Below are 18879 nucleotides of genomic sequence, written 5' to 3'. Positions count from 1 at the left end.
GGCTAGGCTCCAGTGAGCAGCCCCAGATGGTCAGGAACATCGGCGGGTGCTGAGGGTGGTCATGACACATTGCTAAAGCAGGAGACTCGATGTGTACCCAGCCAGACTGAATTTGTCGTAAGTTGTCGCTGTATTCTAATGACAGAATTGTTTAGGTAAGTCTGGTGTTTTAATGTGAAAAGTTATGTGACCAGCTAGACCGAATTTGTCTTAGCCGTAGCTGTATTCTAGGGCGCCTGCGGCAGATGTCCACAGAAGTGGTGCGTTTATACAAACCTTAACCTTTTAACTGGTGAGCTTTAATCAAGTCTATGCAAAAAGGACGAGCATCCTCGTCCCTAGCACTTTTAAAATTGTAAGGAGTTTATCTTCTATGTCTCTGTGTCCGATTGTTTCCTGGCATTATGGGTCGGCTACCCCCAAGTCTGCCAGGGCGATGGGCTGGTTGTCTAAGAGCATCTTCTAGGTTGCCAGCCAGCTATGGTCGGCTGGAAATAATTGTATGTAAATGTTCTATTGTTCCTGCATGAGTAGTTGCATTAACATGTTTGCAGAGTTAGTCTCTACAGCCTGAGCTGCTCCACATACTGTGACCCCCAGAGGAAATGTGCCACCCCCACACTACTAGCAGCGGGTTGGAACGCAGGCTCACCATACTGCCCCAGTCAGGCGCATCCTCTGTTTAACGCTCTGCGATAGTGGATACTTCTCAAAACAGGGGCAGAAACCTATTCACCTGAGCGTCACTGGGCGGTACTCGTAGCAATGCAGTCCTGGATTCACATTATAAAATGTGTCGCTTGAGTTTGAAGACATTCCCTGAACTCAGCAACATGCACAGCGTGAACACCAGGAACAGGTATTTATGTATGGGACCTGGCCCCCACCGCTTCCTGTGTAAAGGATGCAGAATCCTACAGGTGAGCTTCTTTAATATGAGCGCCCCGTCCTCGCATCCGTCTGGTAATCTGGAAGTCGTACATTTCTTGTAGGCTTTGAATGGCGACATTTACTAGTCCAGTCTCAAGTAATAGGTGGCTAGATGTTTGCCAGACTCTAGTGTGGAGGCTTGGCACTGATGCAAAAGTAAGCTAGTGTAAGTCTTGCCTAGCTCACCCTTTGGAAGCAATCGCGATCAAGGACTGGAAGTGGAATGGGGCAGGAGAGATACAGAGTTGTGACTCTGAATAAAAGACTTTCCAGATACAGGTATGGTATAGCTATTGTACGTCTTTCAAAGTCAGGTGGATTCAGTATAAACTGGTTAAGGCAATGGCCCTCATTACGACCCTGGCGGAAAGTGACTGACCGGACCGCCACAGCGTAAATAGCGTTTCCGCCATTGCAAGAAGGAGCAAAGTGCGGCCCATTCCGACCCATCGGGCACGAGCACCACGGCATGGCGGAAGTGCAAAGTCCGCGATGGCGGAAATGAACCCAAAACGGCCCACACCGCCGCCGTACGGCGCCCTAGGTGCAATACCGCCACCCATCACAGCGGACACCGCAGTGTGCGCCTACCGTAAAGTACGGTGACCGGAAATATACGGAAACGGAAGTTAAAACACGGGCCCGGAACGGGAAACAACCCGCCGTACACCTATAAAACCACTAAAACCACATAACCACTAAAATCACTACCCTGAGACACAACCCAACCCTTCATCCACCCTAGCGAAACCAAGAAAAATGGGAAAAGTAGCGAAGAAAGCGTGCGACCGCAAGCGGCAGGTCCACTTCTCCCGTGAGGAACTCACCGTGCTAACAGAGACCCTCCAGGAGAATGCTACCGTCGTCTTCTGCACGCAAATGACCAGGACGGCACTCGCAAACAAGAAGGCCATATGGGCTCTGGTGGCACAGCGGGTAAGTGCGGTGGGGACCGCACCCCGCACCCCACAGCAATGCCGTAAGCGATGGGACGACCTGCGGATACGCGTCCGCAGCATACTCTCTGCCAACCGCAACATTGCCACAGCCACCGGGGGAGGGTCGGAATCACCCATCAAGCTGACCCCCTGGGAAGAAATCTGTGCCTCCACCATCGGAATGGAGAGCATAGAGGGAGTCGGAGGGATGGAGAAAGGAGTGCAGACATCCGAAGAATCAGGTAGGTGGCCCAAATAAAACAATGCTAAATCCACAAAGTCCATCCATGTGAAGCACCATGTGTCCCCATAGTGCAACAGAAACACATGTCCAGGAGAACGTCCACACACATCGTCCTGATAGCGCACGTTAAAACCCACAATAAATACATAAATAATTAAAAACCCCTAAAACACGCACTACACGTGCAGCAGGCACACCCTAACTGCAGGCTGCCAAACAACTGCACCCTCACTCCACACACAAATGGAAGCACCTCCAAGGCCCCGACCCAAATCACCCTCAGGTACCACCCCAATGCATGTGATACAATGCCATTCCAATTCCCACAGACCCACCAATAACCCTCGCCCTCCTTTACTCCACCACAGGGTCCGATCCAAACGACGAGCTGCAGGACACCCCTACCAGCACACCTGCAAAGAGGGCCAAGACCAACGGCCAAAGACCCTCCACCTCAGCTGCACGCATCAAGACACGGCAGCAGCACAAATCAGGTGGCAGCACAGAGGAGGGAACATCAACAGGCACCCCAGCAGCCAGCATGCCCACAACACCACCACCACAGGTCCCCCCAACGGATGCCACAGAAGGCACTGCCTCCGGTGGCAGCAGCACCATAGGTGACACCCCATTGATGGCAGCATGCTCCGACACAGAAGACGGGGATGTCGAAGTCAGATCCATCCATGACCTGTCCCAATCCCCCTGTCTGTCCCATCCCGTACTACATGAGGATACCACGCAGGGGCACCCACAAGACGACGACTGGCCATCCCCCACAAGCCCTGTGGCAGGGCAACATGAGGACAACAGCCCCTCTGTGACACCCCCGCAAATGGCCATGGCCCAGCAGAGGCAACAGTCCCTCGACCAGTTAATAGTGCAACAGCAGCAACTGGCCACGCTCCTCAAGGACCATGCCGATGAATGTGGGGGCACTAAGGCAGACATAGAACCATCAACTGAGACACTTAGGGCAGAAATGGAGAGAGGTACAGAGACACTAAGGGCACAAATGGAGAGTAGCACCGAGAGCCTGAGAGTCCAAATGGAGAGAAGCACCGAGAGCCTGAGGGGGGAACTGCATGCGACGTCCAAAGACGTATGTGGTGAACTTGCCGCAGTGCGCCGTGTGCTCACTGAGCTCTCGCAGACCCTTAGGGACATGCATGGACGTGAGCAGGCAGAGACATCATCCGTTGCAAGTTCCGTCCAGGGCAGCCCCCAACGTAGATCTGGGAGGAACCTGCGCTCCACAGGCAGGGGTGCCCCTGATACCCGCAGAGGGGGCTTGCAATAGCGACTGCCCACTGACGATGAGCATCTTTGGACACTGGTGTTGGGGGGGGGAGGTGGGAGGGTGGAGGGGGTGCGTTGGGCTCACTTGGGTGGCGGGTCGATAGGGTGTACAACATGATATCACATATGCCATAAAAAGTGCACGATCAACCAATGAGATGTGTGGACATTGATCTTTGTGTACTAGGCCATCATAGGCGTACAGTCCATATTGTGCATGTCCCAGACACACACAGTGCCATGAGTCCCGTGTCCATGTATCAGCCACCAGGCGTGAGTGCTAGAAGCATACATCAATGAGATGCTGACGAATTTCACGGGCCTCCTGTGCCTCGCGGACTCCTTGAGGTGCTGCCACATCCCCACCCTCATCATGACCATCATCAGGTGCTTGCAGTTCTGCGTCAGGGGGCATGGGCACATTTCTACGTACGCACATGTTGTGGAGCATGACACATGCCATCACCATCTTTGCAACCTTCTCATGGCGGTACAGGAGTGCCCCGCCAGACCTGCTGAGGCAGCGGAAACGACCCTTCAGTAGGCCGAATGCCTGTTCAATGACTACACGGGTACGTGAGTGGGCATGGTTGTAGTCCTCCTCATGCTGGTCCCGTGGGTTCCGGACTGGTGTGAGGAGCCATCTCTTCAGTGGATATCCAGCATCACCTGTATGTGGACGAGAAACGTATGATGTGGAATGCCATTGCTACGTACGCACACCCCCCCCCTTCCTGCCAGGTCATTGCCGAATCACATACCCCACATTATCATGCATGAAATGAGACTCACCGAGTAGCCAGGATCTGTTCCCTGCGTGTCGCTCCATGTAGCGTGGTATCGTAGAGTTCCTCAAGACCATAGAATCATGGGTTGATCCAGGGAATCGGGCACAACAATGTGTAATGATCCTGTTGGAGTCACACACCATTTGTACATTCAGAGAATGAAATTGTTTTCGGTTTCGGTACTGGGCCTCCATGGCATGTGGGACGACCAATTCCACATGGGTGCAGTCGATGGCACCAATGCAACCCGGTATGCCGGCAAGTGCATGGAATCCCACTTTCGTGTTGGTAATTTCCAGCTCCGAGCGTGGTAGGGAGATGTAGTCGTCTGCGTGCTGCAGGAGGGCATCGAGCACTTGCAATAGTGTCCGTGAGAACAGTGGCTGAGAAATGCCATGCAACTGTCCGACTGTGTGCTGGTAGGTGCCTGTGGCCAGGAAGTGGAGTACAGACACCACCTTCAGTAGGGGTGGGATGGCGGTTGGGCTATCTATCATGCTGACAAGGTCAGCCTGTGTCATGTCCACAATGGCGGTTATGGTGTCCCGGTCCAGACGGTAGAGGGTGTGGATCTGCTCATCAGTGAGGTTGAACGGATGGGCTCGGAGGCGTGGGATTGCGGGCTGCCTGCGTGGTGGTAGTGGCTGTGCTGGCGGCCCTTGCTGGCCCTGCCTTGGCCTCCTCCTCCTCCTGCGTCTCCTCCGTGCGGCCGGTTGTAGTTGATGTTCGTCTTCTTCTTGGAGTTGGAGTACTTGCAGTGCTATCAGGTCCCCCAGGGCCAACATCGCGAGTCCTGCCGGTAGCATTTCGGTGTGGTTGTGGGAGGAGACTGGCTGTGCAATTTATGTGTTTCCAGGCTGAATGGCCTCCACCTGTGGTGATTCATTCCACCTGTGCAAACTGCTCTCCCCTTTGGCCGAGCACGTCCCGCGCACAACGCTGCAATTCGTGGAATGGCATCTTGCTATTGCAATCTTGTATTTGTACCCGATGGCCGTGTAACATTGGTTGATATGTTCATTCTGCTGTGGTCCCATTGTTTCACATACTATCTGTGCAGTCGCGAACAGAGTTGTGAAGGGTCAGTGGAACGTAGTACTCGAGTAACGGTGGGCCCTCATTCATCACTGTACCGAGTTGCAACGACGGGCGGGGCGTCCCATTCGTGGGTGAAGGCAGTTGCCATTTTCACACACAGCCGCACTCGATGGATTAATTAGTGTTTTCAAACGGCCACAGATGCCTCTTCGACGTGATGTTGCAAATGAGGAATTCGAAGGGCGGCGCTTTCGGTTTTCAGCTAGCGGCGAGGAGATGCCCACAGGTCTGACTGCAAATATAACGTTCTATTGTTCAATGTCCTTGGGACAGGGGCCATGGCGAGAATGCTATGATTGATATGAATAGTATGGGATGCGCAATTGCGTAGTGGACGATAAGGCAGGACGTTCCCAAATACATGTTACTTCACTAGACTGGAATTACGGGCTGGGGCACTGTGGATTTTGCAGGCTGCATAACGCACAGACTCAATGGATATTTCTAATGTTATGTGAGTAAATATTCAGGCGTTTTCATTACGGGATGAGGGAATGATGAATGGATGCATGGGCAGGTGATTTGATACAGAGTTTGCCATGTACAGGGCTTCTTGGGATCTGTCCGCCCCCCCTGCGCTATGTGATGCAGGGCTGCCATAGTGGGACCATCGTCTATCTGGCCTTGTTGTGCCCTCCCTGTCTCGACGCGCCTTCAGACACTTGTGTCCATGCACGTTACCAATCCCATCTGAAGGATTCTGTTTTCACAGACGCATGCACAGGTACACTCGTTTGTGATGGTGTTTTCACCTCGATATAGATAGTTATGATTCGCAAGTGGTTTTGGGGTGGTGATGATCCTTTGGAGTGGGCTAGCATGCATATGGCTGTGGATTTAGTGTGATCATTGAAGTGAGTTGTTCGAATGTAGTTCTGATGGCCATTCTATTCTTTTTCTTTTCTTTTGGTTGACAGGTATCTCCTCCCCTTTTGCCACTGCCATCTGTATGCCACTCCTGCAGATGGGTTTTACTCCCGACACCTGCTGCTTCGTGTTAATCAGTGGAGCAGCATTACGATCTTATGGGACGATCGCCAATGGGCCACATGCCCTTACGCAGTACTGGTGGCTCGGAGCAACATTTCGGCCTTTCAGCTGGACTAGTGCCTCCCCATTGGGACGGCCCTGCGGTTCTGTGCGCTTCCATGTTGCCTTTTCGTACGTGAATGTGGCTCTGTGTACCATGAGGGAACAGGGCGTCACACAAGTGGTGGCTGGTCATTTCTTGCGGATGCAGCCCACAATGGTGAAATGTGTTTTGGAGTTCATGGCCTGATGGCTGTATGGGCTTGGTGATATTGATGTGCATTAAAATTCTATTCTGATATGGGCCGTGTAGCGTTCTTCTTTGCAAGTGATGTGGCATATTCCTATTAGGGGAGCGATGTCTTGTGAGGGGATCTGCATTGGGTTCCAGCTTCGGAGTTTTGTTGCGTGGTCCTGTACTGGGCGCGTTTGCCTACGAAGCCCGTGAGGTCAGGGATGGGGGCTGCCAATATGACAGTTTGGATGTTGTCATGCTCAGGGGCGGGGGATTGGGTTTTGTGTGACAGATGCCGGTCAGCCAGGTGGACTGGTGGAATGTTGTGATTTTCTGAATGTTGCTGGTCACAGGTGCCTGTGTTTGCGTGCGTTTCTTGGTGGGGGACTGTGGTCATGTCCATTGGGATGGCTTCTGTATTCGTGCCATCTGTGCCCTGCAGCTCCCATTGGCCCCTCTTGAGGTTCATTTGTTCGTTGGCATGCATGGGTGACTTGTGCATTTCACTGGTTGCATGTGGCTTCGTTGCACCTACGGGGAGTTGTACTTTGTGGGCAGGGAGCGGTGTACGGGCAGTCAGTGGGGCCGTTTACGGTTGATTCGCGATGCCGTACTTCTCACCATGGCGGAATGGTGCATTCCGCCATGCTTGATGGCGTTAGGTACATGTCCGCTAGGGTCGGAATTGGCGTACCGTTGCGCCATGGTGGTGTTTACGGTTTGGCATGGCGCGCGCGCGCGTGCTTGGTGCAGTTAGCGTTGGCGTTCACTACGGTGTCGCTAATGGCATCGTACTTTGCGGTGACGGGTCATAGTCGCACCGAGCGCTATTCGATGGCGGTATTGCATTTCCGCCATCGTTTTCCGATTTCCGCCAGGGTCGTAATGAGGGCCAATGTAGTTTATAGACAAAAAGATGTTGCTAGACAGAAGCATTTTATTTATTTAATGTGGTATAGTTTAAATCAAATCGTTCACATATATTCAACACATCACTATGATAGATAACGGAATTATAAGTACAATTTATCATGATTAAAACATTGCAGTTGTTAATACACAATTTGAGATTACAAACAACCATTCAAGCTGAAGAAAAAAATCTTTCCTAAAAATAAAACTGTTGCAACAATTAAAGAGATTTGATTTCCCTCAAGAATTTGGAAACGAAAAGAATGGTGGTTTGCAATCTTAAATTAAGTATTTATAACTGCATTGTTTTAATCATGATTAATTGTACTTATAATTCTGTTATCTATCATAATGATATGTTATATATATATGTGAAAGGTTCGCTTTAAACCATACCACAATACATACATAAATATGTATTAAACATTGGACGATCACAGCAGACTCGCAATGATATCGATACTGGATAAAGGGGGACCCCTCAGGCACATCAGACTTGCTTTTGATGTAGGACGTCAAGCTGAGGGCTATTGACCAAGTAAGAAATGGCCCAATACTGAGCGTGATTAGAAAGGGTGTCTATGGCATGGAACGTGCTTGTGTTTCTCAGCTGGCTTGTGGTTCTGGGGTGCCGGGGCCTTGCAGTGAAAATCTTTACAGTCTGTGTGTGAGGATCGGCTGCCCAAAGTCAGGTTTTAAAGGGAACATGCCATGTTCAGACTTTGGCTCCTAGTACTTGGTGAGGCGTGTACCCTGCAATATGCAGTGTTTGTAAGTGAAAAAATTGTATTTTGGGAATTTGTACTGAATCGGGTATCCTCAGTGCTCAGCCCCACTGTGTCCCTACTTCCTGGTGGCAAATCCCGCCTCCCTGCCAGCCCCCTCCCTCCATATTACAAAACTCACAAGGGCAGCCCACTGCCCCTTGCAGCCCCCTTGGCGACGGCCCTGAGGCAAAGGGCAGCTCCTACAGAAGCTGCTCCAGATTGTGTTTGCCAGTGTTTGCCGTTGGAGCCTGCAGTCGTCAACCATCAACAACTGACTAGGTAAGGTGGGTTTTGGGCAGGGGGCATTGCTTGTAATCTGATGCATCACAATTGAATGATAATCATATCTCGCATCTAGGTAGATTGTGTTAGTCAGCCATACCTCGCATCTAGGTAGATTGTGCTAGTCAGCCATATCGCGCATCTAGGTAGATTGTGTTAGTCAGTCATACCTCGGGTAGATCGTGTTAGTCAGCCATATCTTGCATCTAGGTATATCAGATCAGGTAGCAATATCTCACATTTAGGCAATTCATTTTAGTTGACCATAATCTGCATTTAGGCCAATTGTATATTGTTGTACCCCCAGCAAGGCACCTCTACCTCTATCAAGGTATCCCAGACATTGTGGTTACTGCATGTACTGTTTTTAGCCCCATTTCAGGCACTCCTCCCAGTATCCAAGTGCCCCAAAACTAGGTGCTACTGCTTTCACTGTCTACTGTTGTACCCCATTTAGGTTTTCTCCCACTATCCAGGTGTCCCAAATCTATCTGCTACTGCTTTCACTGTCTACTGTTGTAACACCATTTAGGCATTTCTCCCCCTATCCAGGTGATGCAAATGTAGGTGTTACTGCTTTTACTGTCTACAGTTGTAACCCCATTTAGGCGTTTATCCCTCTGACTAGGGGTCCCATGGCCAGGTGATTCGACACCTGCACTTACTGTTGCCCACCAGTTGGACGTGCCTGCCATATCTGGGCGTTTCCGTTTCTACACTTACCGGCCTAACTACCACCCCTGCTCCCACACCTGACCCCAACCACACTGTCCATAAATGTGCCCCCCAACATAGGATGCAGCCTACCCACAGGATTGACACCATGCCACAGACTGCCCAAATCAGAGCTGCATGCTGATGCTCCAGTAGGCCTGACAAGACCCACCACACCCCAACCCAACTGACCCCATTGCAATGCCCAACATCCAAACCCTCCAGCTCATCTTACAGCCCCCACCCCACACTCCAAAACTACACAGTATTCGTCCCTCCTCCTCGCTCGCTCAACCCAGCCCTCTCCCACCAGCTACATCCTCCGCAGAGATCTCGCTCCGCTCAATCGAGAGCGGCACAATGGAGAGTGCGAGTTGAAAAAATGGACCCCCAGAACATAAAGCACTGCCAACAGACCCAGGTAAACCAACCTTCCCACACCACCCCCTGCCCGCTAGCTAATCACCTGCACCTTCTGCTCATACCACCACCAAACAAAATAGCAACCACACCCCCAACTTATGCGTCCCCTCCCTTAGCGCAGCAAGAGCAGCCCTGGCCAAAACCCCAAACTCCACCCCCCCCACTCTCACCCACACCCCATGGGCTGCCTGAAAGTCAAGGAAAGACCCAGACATAGGCCACCTCAGGCCTCACCTAGCTTCACCCATTCTCCAACCCAGATTCTAAACCCTGCCACCTCACTATAGGGCCCCAGTCTCCCACCGGCACCTAACCCGGTCCTAGTCCTATTCCCCTCTTCGCCTGTCCCCCCTGAACCCCCTCCACCCCACATGCATCCCCCCACACTGTCTCCTGTCCACTCCTTTCCCCCCTCGACCACCCCCACTCCCCAAATGCCCTCCCCTGGCCAAACCATCACAATTATGTGCCTATTGTCCACAAGGCCTTCCCATCCGGCTACAACCTTACTGTATGGAAAAGATGACGAAGGGTCGGAGGACTTGCAATACTACACAAACACCAATTCCCACTACTAATTAAGGACACCTCAGCCAACACTACAGACTACGAATCCCTATGGATAAAACTCTAACTCTCACCCTTCGCCTCTCTCAGCTTCCTACTCATTTACAGACCCAATGGCTGTAACAAAAACTTTGCAGACACACACTGCAACGCTCTGACAATTAACTTCATCCTACATCCAACACTTACCATCCTAGGTGATTTCAACATCTGGTTTGACTCCACCTCAAACTCCAATGACCTGAGCTCTTCCAGACAATCTAGAAGCCTTAAACCTGGCACAACACATCTGCACACCCACCCACACTGGAGGCCACACCCTCGATGCGATCTTTACCACCACAAACACCCTTTCCACACTACCTTCACCCCCCCTATCCTGGACAGATCACTCAGCAATCTCCTTCTCCGTACCACTCACAGCCTTGGCTTATGCCCAGGAACTCACCTGACTACCACCGACCTCCACCCCCCCTCACTCCACTATGGAACATTGTTGTTATCCCCCCAGATCCAGCCAACTCCCTCCTCACCTCACTACCAACACTCTACCTCCAGGAAGCCCCCCCATCAAACTCTTCGACCTCTGGCTCTTGAGCCCCCTCGCACCCTTCACCCCAACAAAATGGCCCTCTCAGAGATCAGGACCCACACCCAAGTGGTAAACCCCAACCTCAAATCACTAAAAACCCTCAAGCACCATCTGGAAACGACCTGGAGAACCGCTCCTAACGCGCAGAACAAAACCGCACTAGCAAGACTAACCAGAGCATATAGATTGGAAATATGAAAAACCAAGAAAGCATTCTATGGGAACAGAATCCTAAATTCGCAAAACCCGAGCACGGAACTGCAGAGAATAATTTCTGAATTCAATTCTCTGGGCTGCTGTAACACCCCTCCACCCAACTTCCAATCTCTATGTGACACCTTAGCAGAACATTGCCATAATGCCGACATCAACAGACACTCTGCCATCATCTCTAAATGGGAATACATGCCCCCGGCCCCTGCATTTCCACAGCCCGACTCCCATACAAACCCCTTTCGATACAAACCATCACCTCTTTCTCTGCAATCTCACACCAGGAGTTCCTCTCACTTCTAGCACAAACCCGCCCATCAGGCTCCCCTGAGGACCCCTGCCCGCCCACCCTCCTCAACAACATGCTAGTCTCAACCTATGCAGGCAGCATCGCAGGCTCAATCCTCTACCACTCCCTAACATTGGGAACCTTCCCAGAAGTCTTAAAAACTTCCTACATGAAACCCCTCCTTAAAAACCTTAACTCGACCCACTCCTCCCCCAGGACTACCGACCCATCTCCAACACCCGCTTCATGGCCAAACTCATGGACCGCAGAGCTCAGCCTGTTCACTGAAGCCAACAACCCAACAACCTCCTGGATCCTACCCAATCTGGTTTTAGACCGCTCAGAGGAACTGAGTCCTCCCTAGTGTCCATCTAGGCTGACCTAAAAAGAACAGCGGATGCAGAAGGCTGCACTGTTCTCATCCTCCTTAACCTCTCTGCTGCTTTCGATACCATCAACCACACCATCCTCCTAGACAGGCTACATTCATTAGGAATCAAAGACACAGCCCTCTCATGGATCTCCTCTTTGATCTCTAATCATTCACAAATCACACTCCTCCAACCGTTCACCTCCAGCTCATGACCAGTAACAAAAGGGGTCCCACAAGGAACATACCTATCCCCCCTCCTCTTCAACATCTATCTAAACCCACTCCCCGCACTCACCCCCTTCCACAAACTCACCTGCTATAACTATACAGACGACACCCAGATCATCCTTAAAATCCCAAAATCGCCAGGTTCCAACCCCTCCAGATCTATCATCATGCCTCTCGGATATTGACTACTGGATGACGACCAACCAGCTCATACTCAATCCTGGGAAAACAGAAATCCTAGTCTGCAGGAAAACAGCGCTCCTTCCCCAACTTATTCACTTGTCTTAATCACTAGACCCCCCACCATCAACCCCCAACTCAGTGAAAAACCTTGGATGTACACAGGACACAGATCTATCACTCTCACAACACATCAACTCTGTATCAAAAACCTGTTTCTTCTATCTACGCATCCCCAGGCACATCTTCCCATACCTCACCTATCCTCACCATTTCTCTGCCGTCATCTCCATCATCCTCTCCCGCTTAGACTATGCAAATTGCCTTTACCTAGACGCACCAGCATTTGAGCTAAGGAAACTGCAAAGAATTCAAAACTCTACGGCCTACCTGCTCATTAACCTACCTCCCAGAAAACACATCAGCCCTAAACTAAGAATCCTCCATCGGCTCCCTATTGGTCGACGCACTACCTTTAAAGCCATGTGCATCACTCAACGGGGCATCCACAACACCGGCCCGGATTTCCTCCAAGACGAAGTCACTCGCTACCACCCCTCAAGGACTCTCAGATCCAGTACAGCATCCGTCCTAGTTGTCCCACATTACAACTCCACCCAACTGGGAGGACCCTCCTTCTCTGTCCAAGCACCAATCATCTGGAAATCTCTACCCCTGTACATCCACAATATTGACAATCACTTGGCATTCAAAAAGGCCCTCAAAACCTGGCTCCTCCCTTCCCCCTCTTGAAACCCTCCCACACTCTATACTGTCAATAGGCACACAGAAACACAGACCCAAACACAACACTCCTTTTCCACCAGTACCCACACAGATGCTGGCAGTATTCGCAGCAGCACACCGTGACATATCCTTGTCCTTCCCCTCACAGCCTCTCACTGACAATCATACATCACCCCAAACCCCACCCTTCCTCCGTGCCCCTCGCCCACTGCTCAGACTTTCATTCCAGAGAAACCATGACTAGCGAGACCAGCCAATCGCATTGGACCAAGAAATACGACATTGAAGCCAAACTCCTTCCAAGCTTACAGTATGTATACATTGCACCATGTTCTGTGGACACTGGCCGCAGGCACGGCCACCCATCCATGCACCCTAGAATGCAGCTATGGCTATGAGATTCTGGTTTAGCAGCACATATAGCCATCTGCACTGAAACCCCTGACGTACCTCAACACCTCTGCCATTAGTATACAGCAACAACATACGAAAGAATTTCGGTGTAGCTGGGCACATATCAAATCTCCATCACTAGCATTCCATCCGAAAGCACCAACAGCGCCCGCTCATGTGCCTGACCTCCGGGCTGCTTACCGGAGTCTAGCCAGTCCACCTAAGCCTTAACATGGCAAAATGCATACATGCATCTTTAATTGAGCTCTTAGAACCTCCCACACATGGTCTGCAGTCACTGAGGGCATTCCTACCACAAAGCGCATTGAGGCTGAAAGGGTGCTATATAAATGACAAACACAATACAGTACAATTGAAATGTAATAACACCTTTTAATGTATCCAGCTATAAAGTGCCCGAGCTATTTACAGCTTTTTTGAGCCAAACAGGGAGGCGCTCCGGTCTCCTGTGATTAGGAACTAACTCAGTGATCGTCTGAGGGTGAGCAGTGGCTTTGAGGGTGGATGCAGACAGGATGGTTGTGACCAAAAAGAACAGCATTCAGAGAAGACTCAATGGCATGGCTGAGGTCTGGTGGAGAACTGTAATCCCTGGGAGGGTTGACTCGGGTAGTGATAGTACCAGGCAAGATACAGGCAGGTCAGCATGCAGTCCTGAGAGTACAGGCACCCCAGTTACAAACAGTTTGAAGAAAGCAGGTAATTTAGTTACAATAGAACTAAACCTCCACTCTTCAATATTGAAGATCCGTTTAATCTTGTGCAAGCATTTTCTCATGCTCCCAACCAATGTTCTTCTTTTTTTATTTCAGATTAGTAAAATGGACACCATCAGGGGTAATGAAGGCCATGTTATGTTATGTTAAAAAAACCTCTAAAGCACAACCGTCACCACCAAGGGCACCATGGCACTAAGAACTGGAAGGAGAAAAAGAAATCAGAAGGAAAAAAGGTCCTAGAACAGAAATGTTTTCAGAGAACGACGAAATGAGAGATGATTCACAGTAACCCAAAGGGAAGGGAGAACCGAGAAAGTGCGGCCACCCATCCATTAAAGATAGAAATGAGGGACCTGAAGCAAGAGACCTTCAGAAGAACGAAGGGGACGCGAAGGAACATATGGGCGAAACTTTGCTTGCAAGTATTCTGGGCAGGTGCCATAGAAAGCACGATGTACAATACACAGTGCCTTAAATTCCACACGTTTGGAAACCGGAAGCCAATGAAGAGTTCAGAGCACAGGGAAAATAAAGACGTGCAGAGGGGCACTAGTAGCAACTCAGCCGTATTTTTAATAATTTGCAAGCGATGAAGAAAAACACAGGTTGAGTCAAATCCAATGAATTACAATAGTCCAAGGTCCCGAAGACAGTAGAGGACACCACCAACACACAGAGGTGTGCAGGTAGAAAAGGAAGAACCTTACAGAGAATCTTAAGTTTAAAATGAGCAGCCATGCTATTTTACATTTTAAAAACATAAAGTGGATATATTTACCAAACAGTTCTACTTCTCTCTGCTAACTCAATATTCAATGACACCAAATCAGACTTTGCAAAGTATTATGTACTGATTTGTTAGCAGACTTTCGGCTTGCGCTAACTCGAACAAGAAGCAATTAAATCGGCCACTGTCTAAAATGATGAATTGTTGCATATATTGTTCACAATGAGTGCAGGACCTACCAGAGAAAGTTCATGCAACTATGCTTCAACAGTTATCCTCTTGACAAGGATTAGCAATACACTTATTGTATATACTCTGTGACTCATTTATCTTTAGCAGCGCCTTGTAGTCATCATTGGTTGAGCTATGCCTTCATACTGACATTTCACTGCACCAGATTTAGCATAATTAGCGGTTACAATGGAATAAGGAAACCATCTGAAAACTATTTACCAAGGCCCTGAAGATGCTCTAAGTTGGAGTGAAACACATGTTGGCCAATAGCTCTTAGATTAAATACTTCTGCATTTCCAAAGTTTGGATGTGAATACTCAACAGTGTAGAAGATTTATGTATGCATTGTAACGTACGCTCTGAAATGTTCATTATTCTACTCACATAAGTCAGCAAATAGTAAGCGACTCTCAGTCAATACTGCACCTATCTGTTTCCCAAACACATACAACTTGACATAGTCCCTCTCCACATTGTGGCGTTTGACATGTACTGATAACAAATCATCAACAGCATCATCATCCAGGCTAGGGTTTTGGCTGTGGGTAAATTTTATTCCATACTCGTCTTTAATGAAGTGACAGTTTGTTTTTATAAATGTAAATTGTTCAACATCCACCACTGCAAGGCTTCTCCTGCAGTTGGAAAGGAGGGCTTTCCGACTGCACACATGTGGTGGGGCAGCTCAGCAATCCCACGGTAAGTCATATAAGTGCCGTTGACCAGACACCCTCCACCAGGTAATATAAGCAGTGCAAGAAATGCTGGCTCTTCTGACTGACCTTGTTTCTCATTTAACCACAAGAAGTCAGGACTTATCCCTCCTCAACAAGCACCCTTTCTGGGGAGGAAGCTTGACAACTCCATACCTCTTGTATGCCATTCACAGGATCAGTAGTTGGATCTGTCCCTCACTGTCAACAGCAACTTTAATAAGAGCACTGTCATAGTCAAACAGTCCCATCTTCATCTCATGTCTTCCTACATAGGGTTTGTGCCGCATACCAGGCTTCGGATGAGGCCTCTGCAAGAACAACTTTATGCACAGTGGTTGCACAGTGGTTGCAGATCATGAACAATTGGGACGATGATCTGACTCTGCAGCACATTCCATGACGCTCTGCAATGATGAGTCACTTTCCATTGAGATTATGTCATGCTTATACGTAACCTACTAACCTACCTCAAGTGGTCTCAGAATTCCATCTCAACCAACCCATCTTGTTACTGACATTCCTTATGACCCTATAATGCCAGGTAAATGTACCTTGCATACAATTAGAAGGCACAAAGACCTTTCCATACTACATGGATGGAACTACTGCATTCACCTTATCAAAAATATATGTGTGGCTTTTGGTAACTCAATTCATGAGTAAGCCCTTTCGAAGCATGGCTCAATGTGGTAGATTGTATCCTATATCAGGTTCTGCCATGCCTCGGCCAACTGACCGATCCAAGGAAACTGACCGCACAATCAAATACAGGCAGAGCAGCCACGGTTGTGTTCCATGCCGGCATCCAGATACACTCCAATTTGAAAGCTATGGCATCTGTTCCGCTAGAGGTGTGGCACCCTTGTTACCTTGTTATACTCCCTCTCCTAACTGACTGTTCTATATATACTGCTGTTTAATCTATACTAAGCAAGTCAATCACAGAAGACCCAATGCTCGAGAAGACAAATCGTTGGCATCTTTCATAGAGTTACATACGCCTGACTATCACCCTTTGGAGGTGGATGGACACTGCTATATTGATTGTTCGACACCTGAAAATGTCCTCAATCAGAGAGATTAGTTTACCTACCTCATTGGTAGCTGTAAAATAGCCCTAAATAAGGTGAATAGCCTGCTCAGTTTTATGTCCGGTTTATTGCTATAGCAAAATGCATTCCGAGGATTCCCATTCTGACGATGAGGAATTACTCTAAGCATGTGAATCGGTGAAAGATACCAATGCCGGAGAACTATAGTTACATGAAAGTCATGTTTTTCTACCTTCTTTAATTTAGCAGTGACACATCAGTCATATATACACATTGAGCCTCATTACAGGTCCGACGGGAAACATGCCTGTACTCCCGGCGGGTTGCCGCCGGACCTGTATTAATTTACCAGCGCCTGACTTCCCGGTACCACCGGCTCATTACGAGTCCGGCGGCCAGGAAGTCAGGTGCCGGTAAAAGTGTTAATCCCCAGGACTCTATGGGAGTGGGGACACAGAAACACTGGCGCCGTTGCTAACGGTACCGGTGTTTGCGTGATGGGTTTGCCTACCATGACCACTGCGCCCGGCAGGGTCAGACCTGTCGGGCACAGCGGCTCCGGCAGGCAAACACGTAGTTTACTGGTCCAAAAACAAGGGTGCCGGTGACCTTAACGGTACCCTTGTTTCTGGACCGGAAAACTTGTCATGAGGCCCATTGAGTTATGGCCCCACTTCTGGGCAGTGACCCTTAGAACAAAGCAATTGTATAATAATACATACTTTTTTTTCTGCCATGGGTCCACCATTGTGTTCAAATGATGTGATTTTACTGTGATTTTAGCTATGCAATGCTGATGTCTGATAGAGTAACAGGTATTTTAATGGTGTGTTTTGCGTCATTAGCTAATATTTGGGGAAGGCTGCATGTGTCCTTACAATCAGCCCAAGGATAGGTATGATACAGGGCCAGCAGCAGGGCATTCCAACTTTTTCAACTGAAATTGGCCACCACACCTTTGGGGGCCCCCTTTTAGTCAGAAATGGAAAGAGTGATAGGTGTTCTAATATGATAATTTATGGTTTCAGCTTCCCTCCTGTCTGACTTAATTTGTTCCACTCTACAGAGGACAGCAAACATGTATCATGAATATCTTCAATCTCACTCCTCCTGCGTTGCTTTATCAAAGAATTTCACCGCAAAATCCAGCAATAAGATGAGGCTGTGGATATTCACATATCCACTGAGGAAGCCACTGAGGAAGCCATGCCGTTTGCATTATGGTGATCTACGTGACATTTAATCCAGCAAGGCAGATATTAATAAATGTTGTATAATATGGGAAACAAAACAGTAATTTCCAGTAATTTGTCCCATTCCTTATAATACATTGATATTTTCATAAAATAAGTGCATAGGATATGCAAAAGTGTACCAATCGATTCTGCTTGTGCTGTGACGAATAAAGGGTATTCATCCCTTCTCCCCAAGAGGGAGCCTCCCCCTTGGAAGCTACGGAGGTGAGCCGGCTCCGAAAGACCCTCCCAAGAGGTCTAGGCAACTGGGACCTCACTAGGAATGACTCCCCCTTAGGGTACCAGGACTCCCACGAGGAACTCTCTACACCATATCTGCATATATGGAACTGCCTTCTATAATGACTACTACATCCAGCTCCTATTTGGTTTCATACAATGTTGAATCAAACACGCCAACTGCAGTAAAAAGGGAATATCTCTTTAAGGAGAGATTTGTATGTAAGTGGAATGAGTGGATCACCGAGGAGGAGAGAGTATGGTGTGCAGGTGAAGCGCCCTGATGTATTTAAGCCTTGGAGAGGCAGAACTGAGAGAAGCTGTGGAGCAATTCGAAAGTCGAAAAATGCCAGTCCGAGATGCCAAAAGCCTGGCAAAGCAGACAACAGTGAAACTATTTTAAGGATGGGGAGAGAAGAACCATCAGTATCGTGGTGGGCAGGGCGCCCGTCTAACAACGCTGAGACCAGTGCAGCCAGGAGCGCTAAAACCTCCCACCCGCCAGCGTCTACCGGCTGCAGCATCCTGCAGGGATGCCGAGAGCGGGACAAATGCAAAACCTGACACCTGGAAGCAAGAAGCGAAACAACTTACCCTAGTGCCGAGTCCCGCAAGGTCAACCTTGAAGTACCAAGGCACCAGGGGTGAATGGGAGAAGCAGGAGGCCACCAGGACAATGTAGTATGAACAGAGG

At 49.2% G+C, this 18879-nt stretch overlaps 1 protein-coding gene across 1 annotated transcript in view; it reads right to left on the bottom strand.

Moving 5' to 3' along the window:
• The window catches only part of GUCY2C (guanylate cyclase 2C), a 484448-nt gene that overhangs the window by 90120 nt on the left and 375449 nt on the right, over window positions 1–18879 (bottom strand). The gene's annotated exons all lie outside the window — the stretch shown is intronic.

This window comes from Ambystoma mexicanum, chromosome 3p (genome assembly GCF_040938575.1).
Source record: "Ambystoma mexicanum isolate Mex_15411 chromosome 3p, UKY_AmexF1_1, whole genome shotgun sequence".
NCBI classification, from domain to species: Eukaryota; Metazoa; Chordata; class Amphibia; order Caudata; family Ambystomatidae; genus Ambystoma; species Ambystoma mexicanum.
Note: the sequence above shows the minus strand (reverse complement) of the source record. Positions and strands in the feature narration are given on the sequence as shown.